The sequence below is a fragment of the Phyllobates terribilis genome, unplaced genomic scaffold, assembly GCF_046119375.1.
Source record: "Phyllobates terribilis strain yellow unplaced genomic scaffold, ASM4611937v1 Scaffold_169__1_contigs__length_4117513, whole genome shotgun sequence".
Classification (NCBI taxonomy): Eukaryota; Metazoa; Chordata; class Amphibia; order Anura; family Dendrobatidae; genus Phyllobates; species Phyllobates terribilis.
This window is the reverse complement of record NW_027362929.1, coordinates 12,275-28,062: the sequence shown is the minus strand read 5'-3', so window position 1 is coordinate 28,062 and position 15,788 is coordinate 12,275. Positions and strand designations below refer to the sequence as shown.

General features: G+C 46.4%; 10 non-coding genes across 10 annotated transcripts; all 10 read left to right on the top strand.

The window, feature by feature from the left end:
- Window positions 1-491: 491 nt before the first annotated feature.
- Window positions 492-682, top strand: LOC141208569 (U2 spliceosomal RNA). The gene has a single exon (XR_012278793.1). It is a non-coding gene; the product is annotated as a U2 spliceosomal RNA (small nuclear RNA).
- A 1,122-nt stretch (window positions 683-1,804) lies between these two features.
- On the top strand, window positions 1,805-1,995 carry LOC141208558 (U2 spliceosomal RNA). Its single transcript, XR_012278782.1, has one exon. It is a non-coding gene; the product is annotated as a U2 spliceosomal RNA (small nuclear RNA).
- A 1,120-nt stretch (window positions 1,996-3,115) lies between these two features.
- Window positions 3,116-3,306, top strand: LOC141208546 (U2 spliceosomal RNA). Its single transcript, XR_012278771.1, has one exon. It is a non-coding gene; the product is annotated as a U2 spliceosomal RNA (small nuclear RNA).
- A 1,120-nt stretch (window positions 3,307-4,426) lies between these two features.
- On the top strand, window positions 4,427-4,617 carry LOC141210126 (U2 spliceosomal RNA). Its single transcript, XR_012280303.1, has one exon. It is a non-coding gene; the product is annotated as a U2 spliceosomal RNA (small nuclear RNA).
- A 1,123-nt stretch (window positions 4,618-5,740) lies between these two features.
- LOC141210114 (U2 spliceosomal RNA) lies at window positions 5,741-5,931 on the top strand. Its single transcript, XR_012280292.1, has one exon. It is a non-coding gene; the product is annotated as a U2 spliceosomal RNA (small nuclear RNA).
- A 1,122-nt stretch (window positions 5,932-7,053) lies between these two features.
- Window positions 7,054-7,244, top strand: LOC141208534 (U2 spliceosomal RNA). Its single transcript, XR_012278760.1, has one exon. It is a non-coding gene; the product is annotated as a U2 spliceosomal RNA (small nuclear RNA).
- A 1,122-nt stretch (window positions 7,245-8,366) lies between these two features.
- LOC141208522 (U2 spliceosomal RNA) lies at window positions 8,367-8,557 on the top strand. Its single transcript, XR_012278748.1, has one exon. It is a non-coding gene; the product is annotated as a U2 spliceosomal RNA (small nuclear RNA).
- Window positions 8,558-9,678: 1,121 nt separating this feature from the next.
- LOC141210229 (U2 spliceosomal RNA) lies at window positions 9,679-9,869 on the top strand. The gene has a single exon (XR_012280403.1). It is a non-coding gene; the product is annotated as a U2 spliceosomal RNA (small nuclear RNA).
- A 1,124-nt stretch (window positions 9,870-10,993) lies between these two features.
- LOC141208511 (U2 spliceosomal RNA) lies at window positions 10,994-11,184 on the top strand. Its single transcript, XR_012278737.1, has one exon. It is a non-coding gene; the product is annotated as a U2 spliceosomal RNA (small nuclear RNA).
- A 1,121-nt stretch (window positions 11,185-12,305) lies between these two features.
- On the top strand, window positions 12,306-12,496 carry LOC141210462 (U2 spliceosomal RNA). The gene has a single exon (XR_012280630.1). It is a non-coding gene; the product is annotated as a U2 spliceosomal RNA (small nuclear RNA).
- The last annotated feature ends 3,292 nt before the right edge of the window (window positions 12,497-15,788 follow it).

The following is a 15,788-nucleotide window of genomic DNA, read 5'->3' as shown; positions in this document are numbered from 1 at the left end:
TTCTCAGTGACATTCAGCCATCCAGGTATCCCGCCTGCAGTAGACGGAATGTGGCAATGGAACGCTGGCTGCGCGTGTCATAATAGGCTCTGAGCCTTTATATACCTGCGCACAGCAGCAGCCACCTTCAGTCTGCTGCTGGACAGCCAGCAGCAGCAGCAGCAGGAGAGGTAATTAATCAGCAACCCTCCTGCTAAGGGTAGACAGCTGCTCGTTCCACCCCCACCCCCCGCCTTAATTGGTTCTCCTCCCTTCCAACGGTATTGAGGCGGGTGGGAACAGCCGGGGGTTGAGGGTACTGTGCTAAAAGAGGTGGAGTTATGCAGATCTAAAACGCGTGGATTGCAGCAGCAGCAAGCCGAAAAGTGCAGGCATGTGAGGGATCTAGAGGTTGACAGCATGTCTTCTTAACGGGAGTCCAGGTGGCCATCTCCACAAATGGACTTTTCAGAATCCTTGGGTGGCACCGTAGTCGGAAACCAATTCTGGTTATCGCTTCTCGGCCTTTTGGCTAAGATCAAGTGTAGTATCTGTTCTTATCAGTTTAATATCTGATACGTCCCCTATCTGGGGACCATATATTAAATGGATTTTTAGAACAGGGAGATGGAAAAAGAGCTTGCTCTGTCCACTCCACGCATTGACCTGGTATTGCAGTATCTCCAGGACCGGTGCACCCCTTCTTTAATGCAGTTTCTAAAATCAGAAAGAATTGAATTCAATGCTTTTTGTTCATTTTGCTTGTTTGTCGGATTTTGGGATGGACTCTTTGGCTTTGCTTTTCTTCTCCTCATTGGATTTTTCATGTTAAAAGTTGCAGAAGCCAGATGACAAGCTCATTTTGGTTCAACTTCAGCAACTGTGCATTGCATTGCCATGTAATGTAATGTAATGCAATGCTATCTATCTAGCTCTCCCTCTATACTTCCTTTTGGATAAACAGACATATTAGGCAAGCATTTTGGAGCTTTCACCTAAATAACTACAGGTGGTGAGATAAGCTGCACAATATAATTGACCTTTCAGTATATTGTTGCACACACACCATCTATTTAGCAAATGCCCTTGTTATCAACAGCAGCCTTTTAAACTCACCTGAGCTAACAGGTATGTGAGCTGGTTACTCTGCTGCGCTTAAAATTTCTTTTTTGGTTTGCTACAATGCCTTTTCTGAAACGTTGTCTCCCTCTGCTGGAACACTGACTTCTTTCATTTAATGCCTGCAGACTATAAAAGAGAAACCAACCCAAAAAGTTTGGTTGATTAGTCTGTGGCATTCTTTTAAACTGTTGCTTATGGCGGTCTCTGTGAGCTTCTCAGTGACATTCAGCCATCCAGGTATCCCGCCTGCAGTAGACGGAATGTGGCAATGGAACGCTGGCTGCGCGTGTCATAATAGGCTCTGAGCCTTTATATACCTGCGCACAGCAGCAGCCACCTTCAGTCTGCTGCTGGACAGCCAGCAGCAGCAGCAGCAGGAGAGGTAATTAATCAGCAACCCTCCTGCTAAGGGTAGACAGCTGCTCGTTCCACCCCCCACCCCCGCCTTAATTGGTTCTCCTCCCTTCCAACGGTGTTGAGGCGGGTGGGAACAGCCGGGGGTTGAGGGTACTGTGCTAAAAGAGGTGGAGTTATGCAGATCTAAAACGCGTGGATTGCAGCAGCAGCAAGCCGAAAAGTGCAGGCATGTGAGGGATCTAGAGGTTGACAGCATGTCTTCTTAACGGGAGTCCAGGTGGCCATCTCCACAAATGGACTTTTCAGAATTCTTGGGTGGCACCGTAGTCGGAAACCAATTCTGGTTATCGCTTCTCGGCCTTTTGGCTAAGATCAAGTGTAGTATCTGTTCTTATCAGTTTAATATCTGATACGTCCCCTATCTGGGGACCATATATTAAATGGATTTTTAGAACAGGGAGATGGAAAAAGAGCTTGCTCTGTCCACTCCACGCATTGACCTGGTATTGCAGTATCTCCAGGACCGGTGCACCCCTTCTTTAATGCAGTTTCTAAAATCAGAAAGAATTGAATTCAATGCTTTTTGTTCATTTTGCTTGTTTGTCGGATTTTGGGATGGACTCTTTGGCTTTGCTTTTCTTCTCCTCATTGGATTTTTCATGTTAAAAGTTGCAGAAGCCAGATGACAAGCTCATTTTGGTTCAACTTCAGCAACTGTGCATTGCATTGCCATGTAATGTAATGTAATGCAATGCTATCTATCTAGCTCTCCCTCTATACTTCCTTTTGGATAAACAGACATATTAGGCAAGCATTTTGGAGCTTTCACCTAAATAACTACAGGTGGTGAGATAAGCTGCACAATATAATTGACCTTTCAGTATATTGTTGCACACACACCATCTATTTAGCAAATGCCCTTGTTATCAACAGCAGCCTTTTAAACTCACCTGAGCTAACAGGTATGTGAGCTGGTTACTCTGCTGCGCTTAAAATTTCTTTTTTGGTTTGCTACAATGCCTTTTCTGAAACGTTGTCTCCCTCTGCTGGAACACTGACTTCTTTCATTTAATGCCTGCAGACTATAAAAGAGAAACCAACCCAAAAAGTTTGGTTGATTAGTCTGTGGCATTCTTTTAAACTGTTGCTTATGGCGGTCTCTGTGAGCTTCTCAGTGACATTCAGCCATCCAGGTATCCCGCCTGCAGTAGACGGAATGTGGCAATGGAACGCTGGCTGCGCGTGTCATAATAGGCTCTGAGCCTTTATATACCTGCGCACAGCAGCAGCCACCTTCAGTCTGCTGCTGGACAGCCAGCAGCAGCAGCAGCAGGAGAGGTAATTAATCAGCAACCCTCCTGCTAAGGGTAGACAGCTGCTCGTTCCACCCCCCCCCCGCCTTAATTGGTTCTCCTCCCTTCCAACGGTGTTGAGGCGGGTGGGAACAGCCGGGGGTTGAGGGTACTGTGCTAAAAGAGGTGGAGTTATGCAGATCTAAAACGCGTGGATTGCAGCAGCAGCAAGCCGAAAAGTGCAGGCATGTGAGGGATCTAGAGGTTGACAGCATGTCTTCTTAACGGGAGTCCAGGTGGCCATCTCCACAAATGGACTTTTCAGAATCCTTGGGTGGCACCGTAGTCGGAAACCAATTCTGGTTATCGCTTCTCGGCCTTTTGGCTAAGATCAAGTGTAGTATCTGTTCTTATCAGTTTAATATCTGATACGTCCCCTATCTGGGGACCATATATTAAATGGATTTTTAGAACAGGGAGATGGAAAAAGAGCTTGCTCTGTCCACTCCACGCATTGACCTGGTATTGCAGTATCTCCAGGACCGGTGCACCCCTTCTTTAATGCAGTTTCTAAAATCAGAAAGAATTGAATTCAATGCTTTTTGTTCATTTTGCTTGTTTGTCGGATTTTGGGATGGACTCTTTGGCTTTGCTTTTCTTCTCCTCATTGGATTTTTCATGTTAAAAGTTGCAGAAGCCAGATGACAAGCTCATTTTGGTTCAACTTCAGCAACTGTGCATTGCATTGCCATGTAATGTAATGTAATGCAATGCTATCTATCTAGCTCTCCCTCTATACTTCCTTTTGGATAAACAGACATATTAGGCAAGCATTTTGGAGCTTTCACCTAAATAACTACAGGTGGTGAGATAAGCTGCACAATATAATTGACCTTTCAGTATATTGTTGCACACACACCATCTATTTAGCAAATGCCCTTGTTATCAACAGCAGCCTTTTAAACTCACCTGAGCTAACAGGTATGTGAGCTGGTTACTCTGCTGCGCTTAAAATTTCTTTTTTGGTTTGCTACAATGCCTTTTCTGAAACGTTGTCTCCCTCTGCTGGAACACTGACTTCTTTCATTTAATGCCTGCAGACTATAAAAGAGAAACCAACCCAAAAAGTTTGGTTGATTAGTCTGTGGCATTCTTTTAAACTGTTGCTTATGGCGGTCTCTGTGAGCTTCTCAGTGACATTCAGCCATCCAGGTATCCCGCCTGCAGTAGACGGAATGTGGCAATGGAACGCTGGCTGCGCGTGTCATAATAGGCTCTGAGCCTTTATATACCTGCGCACAGCAGCAGCCACCTTCAGTCTGCTGCTGGACAGCCAGCAGCAGCAGCAGCAGGAGAGGTAATTAATCAGCAACCCTCCTGCTAAGGGTAGACAGCTGCTCGTTCCACCCCCCCCCCGCCTTAATTGGTTCTCCTCCCTTCCAACGGTGTTGAGGCGGGTGGGAACAGCCGGGGGTTGAGGGTACTGTGCTAAAAGAGGTGGAGTTATGCAGATCTAAAACGCGTGGATTGCAGCAGCAGCAAGCCGAAAAGTGCAGGCATGTGAGGGATCTAGAGGTTGACAGCATGTCTTCTTAACGGGAGTCCAGGTGGCCATCTCCACAAATGGACTTTTCAGAATCCTTGGGTGGCACCGTAGTCGGAAACCAATTCTGGTTATCGCTTCTCGGCCTTTTGGCTAAGATCAAGTGTAGTATCTGTTCTTATCAGTTTAATATCTGATACGTCCCCTATCTGGGGACCATATATTAAATGGAGTTTTAGAACAGGGAGATGGAAAAAGAGCTTGCTCTGTCCACTCCACGCATTGACCTGGTATTGCAGTATCTCCAGGACCGGTGCACCCCTTCTTTAATGCAGTTTCTAAAATCAGAAAGAATTGAATTCAATGCTTTTTGTTCATTTTGCTTGTTTGTCGGATTTTGGGATGGACTCTTTGGCTTTGCTTTTCTTCTCCTCATTGGATTTTTCATGTTAAAAGATGCAGAAGCCAGATGACAAGCTCATTTTGGTTCAACTTCAGCAACTGTGCATTGCATTGCCATGTAATGTAATGTAATGCAATGCTATCTATCTAGCTCTCCCTCTATACTTCCTTTTGGATAAACAGACATATTAGGCAAGCATTTTGGAGCTTTCACCTAAATAACTACAGGTGGTGAGATAAGCTGCACAATATAATTGACCTTTCAGTATATTGTTGCACACACACCATCTATTTAGCAAATGCCCTTGTTATCAACAGCAGCCTTTTAAACTCACCTGAGCTAACAGGTATGTGAGCTGGTTACTCTGCTGCGCTTAAAATTTCTTTTTTGGTTTGCTACAATGCCTTTTCTGAAACGTTGTCTCCCTCTGCTGGAACACTGACTTCTTTCATTTAATGCCTGCAGACTATAAAAGAGAAACCAACCCAAAAAGTTTGGTTGATTAGTCTGTGGCATTCTTTTAAACTGTTGCTTATGGCGGTCTCTGTGAGCTTCTCAGTGACATTCAGCCATCCAGGTATCCCGCCTGCAGTAGACGGAATGTGGCAATGGAACGCTGGCTGCGCGTGTCATAATAGGCTCTGAGCCTTTATATACCTGCGCACAGCAGCAGCCACCTTCAGTCTGCTGCTGGACAGCCAGCAGCAGCAGCAGCAGGAGAGGTAATTAATCAGCAACCCTCCTGCTAAGGGTAGACAGCTGCTCGTTCCACCCCCCCCCCCCCGACTTAATTGGTTCTCCTCCCTTCCAACGGTGTTGAGGCGGGTGGGAACAGCCGGGGGTTGAGGGTACTGTGCTAAAAGAGGTGGAGTTATGCAGATCTAAAACGCGTGGATTGCAGCAGCAGCAAGCCGAAAAGTGCAGGCATGTGAGGGATCTAGAGGTTGACAGCATGTCTTCTTAACGGGAGTCCAGGTGGCCATCTCCACAAATGGACTTTTCAGAATCCTTGGGTGGCACCGTAGTCGGAAACCAATTCTGGTTATCGCTTCTCGGCCTTTTGGCTAAGATCAAGTGTAGAATCTGTTCTTATCAGTTTAATATCTGATACGTCCCCTATCTGGGGACCATATATTAAATGGATTTTTAGAACAGGGAGATGGAAAAAGAGCTTGCTCTGTCCACTCCACGCATTGACCTGGTATTGCAGTATCTCCAGGACCGGTGCACCCCTTCTTTAATGCAGTTTCTAAAATCAGAAAGAATTGAATTCAATGCTTTTTGTTCATTTTGCTTGTTTGTCGGATTTTGGGATGGACTCTTTGGCTTTGCTTTTCTTCTCCTCATTGGATTTTTCATGTTAAAAGTTGCAGAAGCCAGATGACAAGCTCATTTTGGTTCAACTTCAGCAACTGTGCATTGCATTGCCATGTAATGTAATGTAATGCAATGCTATCTATCTAGCTCTCCCTCTATACTTCCTTTTGGATAAACAGACATATTAGGCAAGCATTTTGGAGCTTTCACCTAAATAACTACAGGTGGTGAGATAAGCTGCACAATATAATTGACCTTTCAGTATATTGTTGCACACACACCATCTATTTAGCAAATGCCCTTGTTATCAACAGCAGCCTTTTAAACTCACCTGAGCTAACAGGTATGTGAGCTGGTTACTCTGCTGCGCTTAAAATTTCTTTTTTGGTTTGCTACAATGCCTTTTCTGAAACGTTGTCTCCCTCTGCTGGAACACTGACTTCTTTCATTTAATGCCTGCAGACTATAAAAGAGAAACCAACCCAAAAAGTTTGGTTGATTAGTCTGTGGCATTCTTTTAAACTGTTGCTTATGGCGGTCTCTGTGAGCTTCTCAGTGACATTCAGCCATCCAGGTATCCCGCCTGCAGTAGACGGAATGTGGCAATGGAACGCTGGCTGCGCGTGTCATAATAGGCTCTGAGCCTTTATATACCTGCGCACAGCAGCAGCCACCTTCAGTCTGCTGCTGGACAGCCAGCAGCAGCAGCAGCAGGAGAGGTAATTAATCAGCAACCCTCCTGCTAAGGGTAGACAGCTGCTCGTTTCACCCCCCCCCCCCGCCTTAATTGGTTCTCCTCCCTTCCAACGGTGTTGAGGCGGGTGGGAACAGCCGGGGGTTGAGGGTACTGTGCTAAAAGAGGTGGAGTTATGCAGATCTAAAACGCGTGGATTGCAGCAGCAGCAAGCCGAAAAGTGCAGGCATGTGAGGGATCTAGAGGTTGACAGCATGTCTTCTTAACGGGAGTCCAGGTGGCCATCTCCACAAATGGACTTTTCAGAATCCTTGGGTGGCACCGTAGTCGGAAACCAATTCTGGTTATCGCTTCTCGGCCTTTTGGCTAAGATCAAGTGTAGTATCTGTTCTTATCAGTTTAATATCTGATACGTCCCCTATCTGGGGACCATATATTAAATGGATTTTTAGAACAGGGAGATGGAAAAAGAGCTTGCTCTGTCCACTCCACGCATTGACCTGGTATTGCAGTATCTCCAGGACCGGTGCACCCCTTCTTTAATGCAGTTTCTAAAATCAGAAAGAATTGAATTCAATGCTTTTTGTTCATTTTGCTTGTTTGTCGGATTTTGGGATGGACTCTTTGGCTTTGCTTTTCTTCTCCTCATTGGATTTTTCATGTTAAAAGTTGCAGAAGCCAGATGACAAGCTCATTTTGGTTCAACTTCAGCAACTGTGCATTGCATTGCCATGTAATGTAATGTAATGCAATGCTATCTATCTAGCTCTCCCTCTATACTTCCTTTTGGATAAACAGACATATTAGGCAAGCATTTTGGAGCTTTCACCTAAATAACTACAGGTGGTGAGATAAGCTGCACAATATAATTGACCTTTCAGTATATTGTTGCACACACACCATCTATTTAGCAAATGCCCTTGTTATCAACAGCAGCCTTTTAAACTCACCTGAGCTAACAGGTATGTGAGCTGGTTACTCTGCTGCGCTTAAAATTTCTTTTTTGGTTTGCTACAATGCCTTTTCTGAAACGTTGTCTCCCTCTGCTGGAACACTGACTTCTTTCATTTAATGCCTGCAGACTATAAAAGAGAAACCAACCCAAAAAGTTTGGTTGATTAGTCTGTGGCATTCTTTTAAACTGTTGCTTATGGCGGTCTCTGTGAGCTTCTCAGTGACATTCAGCCATCCAGGTATCCCGCCTGCAGTAGACGGAATGTGGCAATGGAACGCTGGCTGCGCGTGTCATAATAGGCTCTGAGCCTTTATATACCTGCGCACAGCAGCAGCCACCTTCAGTCTGCTGCTGGACAGCCAGCAGCAGCAGCAGCAGGAGAGGTAATTAATCAGCAACCCTCCTGCTAAGGGTAGACAGCTGCTCGTTCCACCTCCACCCCCCGCCTTAATTGGTTCTCCTCCCTTCCAACGGTGTTGAGGCGGGTGGGAACAGCCGGGGGTTGAGGGTACTGTGCTAAAAGAGGTGGAGTTATGCAGATCTAAAACGCGTGGATTGCAGCAGCAGCAAGCCGAAAAGTGCAGGCATGTGAGGGATCTAGAGGTTGACAGCATGTCTTCTTAACGGGAGTCCAGGTGGCCATCTCCACAAATGGACTTTTCAGAATCCTTGGGTGGCACCGTAGTCGGAAACCAATTCTGGTTATCGCTTCTCGGCCTTTTGGCTAAGATCAAGTGTAGTATCTGTTCTTATCAGTTTAATATCTGATACGTCCCCTATCTGGGGACCATATATTAAATGGATTTTTAGAACAGGGAGATGGAAAAAGAGCTTGCTCTGTCCACTCCACGCATTGACCTGGTATTGCAGTATCTCCAGGACCGGTGCACCCCTTCTTTAATGCAGTTTCTAAAATCAGAAAGAATTGAATTCAATGCTTTTTGTTCATTTTGCTTGTTTGTCGGATTTTGGGATGGACTCTTTGGCTTTGCTTTTCTTCTCCTCATTGGATTTTTCATGTTAAAAGTTGCAGAAGCCAGATGACAAGCTCATTTTGGTTCAACTTCAGCAACTGTGCATTGCATTGCCATGTAATGTAATGTAATGCAATGCTATCTATCTAGCTCTCCCTCTATACTTCCTTTTGGATAAACAGACATATTAGGCAAGCATTTTGGAGCTTTCACCTAAATAACTACAGGTGGTGAGATAAGCTGCACAATATAATTGACCTTTCAGTATATTGTTGCACACACACCATCTATTTAGCAAATGCCCTTGTTATCAACAGCAGCCTTTTAAACTCACCTGAGCTAACAGGTATGTGAGCTGGTTACTCTGCTGCGCTTAAAATTTCTTTTTTGGTTTGCTACAATGCCTTTTCTGAAACGTTGTCTCCCTCTGCTGGAACACTGACTTCTTTCATTTAATGCCTGCAGACTATAAAAGAGAAACCAACCCAAAAAGTTTGGTTGATTAGTCTGTGGCATTCTTTTAAACTGTTGCTTATGGCGGTCTCTGTGAGCTTCTCAGTGACATTCAGCCATCCAGGTATCCCGCCTGCAGTAGACGGAATGTGGCAATGGAACGCTGGCTGCGCGTGTCATAATAGGCTCTGAGCCTTTATATACCTGCGCACAGCAGCAGCCACCTTCAGTCTGCTGCTGGACAGCCAGCAGCAGCAGCAGCAGGAGAGGTAATTAATCAGCAACCCTCCTGCTAAGGGTAGACAGCTGCTCGTTCCACCCCCCCCCCCGCCTTAATTGGTTCTCCTCCCTTCCAACGGTGTTGAGGCGGGTGGGAACAGCCGGGGGTTGAGGGTACTGTGCTAAAAGAGGTGGAGTTATGCAGATCTAAAACGCGTGGATTGCAGCAGCAGCAAGCCGAAAAGTGCAGGCATGTGAGGGATCTAGAGGTTGACAGCATGTCTTCTTAACGGGAGTCCAGGTGGCCATCTCCACAAATGGACTTTTCAGAATCCTTGGGTGGCACCGTAGTCGGAAACCAATTCTGGTTATCGCTTCTCGGCCTTTTGGCTAAGATCAAGTGTAGTATCTGTTCTTATCAGTTTAATATCTGATACGTCCCCTATCTGGGAACCATATATTAAATGGATTTTTAGAACAGGGAGATGGAAAAAGAGCTTGCTCTGTCCACTCCACGCATTGACCTGGTATTGCAGTATCTCCAGGACCGGTGCACCCCTTCTTTAATGCAGTTTCTAAAATCAGAAAGAATTGAATTCAATGCTTTTTGTTCATTTTGCTTGTTTGTCGGATTTTGGGATGGACTCTTTGGCTTTGCTTTTCTTCTCCTCATTGGATTTTTCATGTTAAAAGTTGCAGAAGCCAGATGACAAGCTCATTTTGGTTCAACTTCAGCAACTGTGCATTGCATTGCCATGTAATGTAATGTAATGCAATGCTATCTATCTAGCTCTCCCTCTATACTTCCTTTTGGATAAACAGACATATTAGGCAAGCATTTTGGAGCTTTCACCTAAATAACTACAGGTGGTGAGATAAGCTGCACAATATAATTGACCTTTCAGTATATTGTTGCACACACACCATCTATTTAGCAAATGCCCTTGTTATCAACAGCAGCCTTTTAAACTCACCTGAGCTAACAGGTATGTGAGCTGGTTACTCTGCTGCGCTTAAAATTTCTTTTTTGGTTTGCTACAATGCCTTTTCTGAAACGTTGTCTCCCTCTGCTGGAACACTGACTTCTTTCATTTAATGCCTGCAGACTATAAAAGAGAAACCAACCCAAAAAGTTTGGTTGATTAGTCTGTGGCATTCTTTTAAACTGTTGCTTATGGCGGTCTCTGTGAGCTTCTCAGTGACATTCAGCCATCCAGGTATCCCGCCTGCAGTAGACGGAATGTGGCAATGGAACGCTGGCTGCGCGTGTCATAATAGGCTCTGAGCCTTTATATACCTGCGCACAGCAGCAGCCACCTTCAGTCTGCTGCTGGACAGCCAGCAGCAGCAGCAGCAGGAGAGGTAATTAATCAGCAACCCTCCTGCTAAGGGTAGACAGCTGCTCGTTCCACCCCCCCCCCCCCCGCCTTAATTGGTTCTCCTCCCTTCCAACGGTGTTGAGGCGGGTGGGAACAGCCGGGGGTTGAGGGTACTGTGCTAAAAGAGGTGGAGTTATGCAGATCTAAAACGCGTGGATTGCAGCAGCAGCAAGCCGAAAAGTGCAGGCATGTGAGGGATCTAGAGGTTGACAGCATGTCTTCTTAACGGGAGTCCAGGTGGCCATCTCCACAAATGGACTTTTCAGAATCCTTGGGTGGCACCGTAGTCGGAAACCAATTCTGGTTATCGCTTCTCGGCCTTTTGGCTAAGATCAAGTGTAGTATCTGTTCTTATCAGTTTAATATCTGATACGTCCCCTATCTGGGGACCATATATTAAATGGATTTTTAGAACAGGGAGATGGAAAAAGAGCTTGCTCTGTCCACTCCACGCATTGACCTGGTATTGCAGTATCTCCAGGACCGGTGCACCCCTTCTTTAATGCAGTTTCTAAAATCAGAAAGAATTGAATTCAATGCTTTTTGTTCATTTTGCTTGTTTGTTGGATTTTGGGATGGACTCTTTGGCTTTGCTTTTCTTCTCCTCATTGGATTTTTCATGTTAAAAGTTGCAGAAGCCAGATGACAAGCTCATTTTGGTTCAACTTCAGCAACTGTGCATTGCATTGCCATGTAATGTAATGTAATGCAATGCTATCTATCTAGCTCTCCCTCTATACTTCCTTTTGGATAAACAGACATATTAGGCAAGCATTTTGGAGCTTTCACCTAAATAACTACAGGTGGTGAGATAAGCTGCACAATATAATTAACCTTTCAGTATATTGTTGCACACACACCATCTATTTAGCAAATGCCCTTGTTATCAACAGCAGCCTTTTAAACTCACCTGAGCTAACAGGTATGTGAGCTGGTTACTCTGCTGCGCTTAAAATTTCTTTTTTGGTTTGCTACAATGCCTTTTCTGAAACGTTGTCTCCCTCTGCTGGAACACTGACTTCTTTCATTTAATGCCTGCAGACTATAAAAGAGAAACCAACCCAAAAAGTTTGGTTGATTAGTCTGTGGCATTCTTTTAAACTGTTGCTTATGGCGGTCTCTGTGAGCTTCTCAGTGACATTCAGCCATCCAGGTATCCCGCCTGCAGTAGACGGAATGTGGCAATGGAACGCTGGCTGCGCGTGTCATAATAGGCTCTGAGCCTTTATATACCTGCGCACAGCAGCAGCCACCTTCAGTCTGCTGCTGGACAGCCAGCAGCAGCAGCAGCAGGAGAGGTAATTAATCAGCAACCCTCCTGCTAAGGGTAGACAGCTGCTCGTTCCACCCCCCCCCCCGCCTTAATTGGTTCTCCTCCCTTCCAACGGTGTTGAGGCGGGTGGGAACAGCCGGGGGTTGAGGGTACTGTGCTAAAAGAGGTGGAGTTATGCAGATCTAAAACGCGTGGATTGCAGCAGCAGCAAGCCGAAAAGTGCAGGCATGTGAGGGATCTAGAGGTTGACAGCATGTCTTCTTAACGGGAGTCCAGGTGGCCATCTCCACAAATGGACTTTTCAGAATCCTTGGGTGGCACCGTAGTCGGAAACCAATTCTGGTTATCGCTTCTCGGCCTTTTGGCTAAGATCAAGTGTAGTATCTATCCTTATCAGTTTAATATCTGATACGTCCCCTATCTGGGGACCATATATTAAATGGATTTTTAGAACAGGGAGATGGAAAAAGAGCTTGCTCTGTCCACTCCACGCATTGACCTGGTATTGCAGTATCTCCAGGACCGGTGCACCCCTTCTTTAATGCAGTTTCTAAAATCAGAAAGAATTGAATTCAATGCTTTTTGTTCATTTTGCTTGTTTGTCGGATTTTGGGATGGACTCTTTGGCTTTGCTTTTCTTCTCCTCATTGGATTTTTCATGTTAAAAGTTGCAGAAGCCAGATGACAAGCTCATTTTGGTTCAACTTCAGCAACTGTGCATTGCATTGCCATGTAATGTAATGTAATGCAATGCTATCTATCTAGCTCTCCCTCTATACTTCCTTTTGGATAAACAGACATATTAGGCAAGCATTTTGGAGCTTTCACCTAAATAACTACAGGTGGTGAGATAAGCTGCACAATATAATTGACCTTTCAGTATATTGTTGCACACACACCATCTATTTAGCAAATGCCCTTGTTATCAACAGCAGCCTTTTAAACTCACCTGAGCTAACAGGTATGTGAGCTGGTTACTCTGCTGCGCTTAAAATTTCTTTTTTGGTTTGCTACAATGCCTTTTCTGAAACGTTGTCTCCCTCTGCTGGAACACTGACTTCTTTCATTTAATGCCTGCAGACTATAAAAGAGAAACCAACCCAAAAAGTTTGGTTGATTAGTCTGTGGCATTCTTTTAAACTGTTGCTTATGGCGGTCTCTGTGAGCTTCTCAGTGACATTCAGCCATCCAGGTATCCCGCCTGCAGTAGACGGAATGTGGCAATGGAACGCTGGCTGCGCGTGTCATAATAGGCTCTGAGCCTTTATATACCTGCGCACAGCAGCAGCCACCTTCAGTCTGCTGCTGGACAGCCAGCAGCAGCAGCAGCAGGAGAGGTAATTAATCAGCAACCCTCCTGCTAAGGGTAGACAGCTGCTCGTTCCACCCCCCCCCCCCCCCGCCTTAATTGGTTCTCCTCCCTTCCAACGGTGTTGAGGCGGGTGGGAACAGCCGGGGGTTGAGGGTACTGTGCTAAAAGAGGTGGAGTTATGCAGATCTAAAACGCGTGGATTGCAGCAGCAGCAAGCCGAAAAGTGCAGGCATGTGAGGGATCTAGAGGTTGACAGCATGTCTTCTTAACGGGAGTCCAGGTGGCCATCTCCACAAATGGACTTTTCAGAATCCTTGGGTGGCACCGTAGTCGGAAACCAATTCTGGTTATCGCTTCTCGGCCTTTTGGCACGATCTATCAGGTTTACCTGTGTGGTCTTGCCTGTGAGGTGCTCTTGGTACCCTTTCTCTCGGCCTGGGGGGATCGTTCCTTTTCGGAGGGACTTAACCCCCCTGCTGCTATTGGGAGGAAGGATTAGTCCGGGAGCAACGGGAAGGGATCCCATGAAGGCTTGCGCCTTTCAGAGAGAAGAGTCGGTACGTTCCTGAGTGAAGGATGCCGGCAACGCTCACATATTCATCGGGTGATGCCCGGATGCGGAACACCGTGAGGATTGAAGTTGGAGCAGGATCGAGGACGGAGAAGAATTTGGATTACATCTGCCATAGGATTCTGCTTGGAGTTCTGGAGTTTCGGCGGGAAGACATATTCTGCTTCCAGGACAATGAGTACAAGGGGACTTACACCATCACCTTCAAGAGCCAGGGATGCTGTCACCAACTCGTACAAAAGGTAAATGAGAAAAACTACTTGGATGAATTGGATGGACTAACCTTTTGTCTCTTGTATGCCTATGACGAGATCCCTATCGTGGTGCATTTCCCGAACCCCTTTGTGGAAGCTGCAGACATCTCGACCTACCTTATCCGTTATTGTGACGATCTGAGATACCTGGGCACTGTGAAGAACGCGGTAGGCTTCTGGTGCGGCAAGAGGAGGTACATGGCCCGTCTAAAGAGGGACCCATGCGGAGTGGGAGGAATGCTACACCCTCCCTCAACATTTGTGATCGGTAAGAGCAGAGGCTACTTATTTTACCCTGGAATGCCGGTATGTTGCAGGAACTGTGGACAAATGGGTCATACCCAAACGTCCTGCACGGGCAGGAAAGTAGACCGCTGCAATAATTGCAGCTGTTACGGACATTTAATGAAGGACTGTCCCGCTGGGAGGAAATGCAATCTTTGTGGTGAGGCGGGGCACATGTTCCGGGGATGCCCCAACAGGACCAGGACCAGGACCTACGCAGAAGGTGCATCTTCTGCAGCTGAGCCGATGCGCCCGCCGGTCTTCACTGGCGGGCCGGCGTCGGAGGGCGGTTCGAAGGGCGAGAAGGCTGGGATGGAGCAGGGAGCCGGAGGCCCCTCTGGGGCGGCCCCTGCATCGAAGTCCCTTAACGATGGGCGTTCCTCGCATGGACCGGAGCGGAGGGGTCCTCCTTCTGGGAGGGTACCCTCCGTGTCGATGGTTCCCGATACCGATCCTGTTGGGCTGGAGGGTGGTGCCCCTGTGCGGTTGGCTACAGGGGACCACGCAGCGATGGCCTCAGGATCTTCCAGGGCGATTAGCCAGCCAGATGAGGGGGCTTTGCTTCTAGGTGGCGAACATCAGGGAATCGGTGTTGGTGATCTTATCCTGATGGACCAGTCTCTCCCCCTGGAGGAGGTGGAGGAAGAGGAGGACTGCACCAGTGACCTAGTGGAGTCTGCCCCGAAAAAGAGACGGAATGTCGAAGCCCCAGCGTCTCCTGGAATGTGGCTGGGAACCGTGACCTACGAGGGGGCAACCGCCGGCTCAAAGAATATCGAGTCGTTTGGGTCCTCTAGCCCGGATGTCCTGGAGCAATTTGACATACAGGGCTTTGAGTCAGGTGTCCTCATGGAAGATCCACCACCCTGACCTATGAATGCCGACATTAAGACTTGTCTCACTGAATGTGAGGTCATTAAAGAGCCCAGTTCGTAGGGCTGCTCTATTCAAGTATTTAGAAACCGCTGACTTTGACATTTGTTTATTACAGGAATGCGGGATACAACATGCACTAAATTATAATGACATCAAGACAGATTGGAGACTGGGGCCCTCCATCTGGTCTGGCTCCAATGACAACAAGTCAGCGGGGGTGGGCTTCCTCTGTCGTGGGAGAAATATTACTGTAAATGCTGTCACAGAAATAGTACCAGGCAGAGTGGTTTTAGTGCATTTTAAATTTAATGGTTTTACCCTACGTGTAATGAATATTTATGCTCCCCCTGATAAGCAAGAGAGAATTAATTTATTTGGGATATTGCCATTGTACTGTACTGGGTCATCTCCCCTGATCGTAGGGGGTGATTTTAATTGTCTTTGAGCTAGTGAACAACGAGCGGGGGGTGACCCTTTACGCAAATTGGATAAGTCATGTCATCTATTGAAAGATTTTATAACTGATTTTA